The sequence below is a fragment of the Solanum tuberosum genome, unplaced genomic scaffold (assembly GCF_000226075.1).
Source record: "Solanum tuberosum cultivar DM 1-3 516 R44 unplaced genomic scaffold, SolTub_3.0 scf00020, whole genome shotgun sequence".
Lineage (NCBI taxonomy): Eukaryota > Viridiplantae > Streptophyta > Magnoliopsida > Solanales > Solanaceae > Solanum > Solanum tuberosum.
The window spans coordinates 1753074-1754518 of record NW_006238946.1 but is presented as its reverse complement, the minus strand read 5'-3'; positions in this window follow the sequence as shown (position 1 = coordinate 1754518).

Here is a 1445-nt window from a genome sequence, read left to right as displayed (position 1 = left end):
TAGTTTGTATTTTACCTTTCAAAGTCACTTTGTATTTCAAATGAAGAGAGTATTTAATTTCTTTTGTATTCACAACTTTATATTCAATCTCACTTTGTATTTATAACTTTGTATTTTCATCTCACTTTTGTATTCATATATTGTTGTATTCAACATATAGTTCATGATCGATTAGTTACATTAACTTAATGGGATACAAATGATTGTATGCATTCAAATAGAAAAAATAGCTGCTAAACTAGAAAAAATAAAAATTCATTCGTTATACATCATAATTTGGATACAAAATAACCGAAAAAAGCTATAAATCTCAATACATACAAAGATTTCACTGATTCAATCAAAAAAAAAAATACTCTTGTACTCGACATATACGAATATCTCATCCAACAAATAAAAAAATTGAAAAAAAAAACCTGATTTTTTTCGATTGTTCATTGGTTGAGACAAATTTATAGTCGTCAATTTTAAAAAATTTCGTTTCAAAAATATGTCGTATTCAACTTGAAGAAGCTTTGAAAGTTATCAGATGAATGATTCGAAAGACAAACTAGATTTTTTTTATTTTTTTTATGTTCTTAAAATGAAAGCAAAAAAACGCTTGACAGAAAGATGGCTATTTATGCTCTTTTCAAAACGTAACTAATTTGTATTTAAAATCTTTTTACCTTTTTGAATTTTTTGTTCCATAATTTTCTCTGTTCTGTTATTAATTATTTGTATTCTTTCAAATTAATCAAAATAAAATAAATATATAACTAATCCCTTAACAAAACTAAAATAATGACATTTTTAATAAATAATGAAACAGTTGCCAAGGAGTCCCACTAAAAGCTAAAATATTGTTGTTTTGAAAATTTTCCCAAAAATTAATTGAGAGGAAAAGAAAAGGATGGCCCATGATGGTGATACTGAAGGGCTACCAACCAAGTGAGGATGAATCATAAATGAGAAGAAGGAAAGGGAATCTCTCTTTAATTTTCTCTCTCTCATACATAAATAAATTCACTGAAGGGGAGATGGATAGGCATATAGGGCATCCCACATATTTAATGTAAAACTAACCAGCCACACCCCACCCCAGTAAGGGAATCAAATTAAAGTTTATCGACCTTTTTGGAGTTTACCTTTAACGTAAGTTCATAGGTGAATTCAAAATTCAGATTTACAATTGTTATATATTTATAGTTGTATATGTGGAGGAGGTAAGCTTAGTTAATCAAAATATAATGGGAAAATTGTATGAAATAACAAATTATTAATTCAAATTAAATGTTATCGCCATAGTTTCTTTTATTTGTAATTCGCAACAAACATTTCATGTTTTTTGTCATCCCATTTGTATACCGAAATATACAAATAGACCCATTCGGTATACATATGTGCTGTATAAAAATTAATTGCAAGACCCATTTGTTACCGAAATATACAAATAGACCCATTCG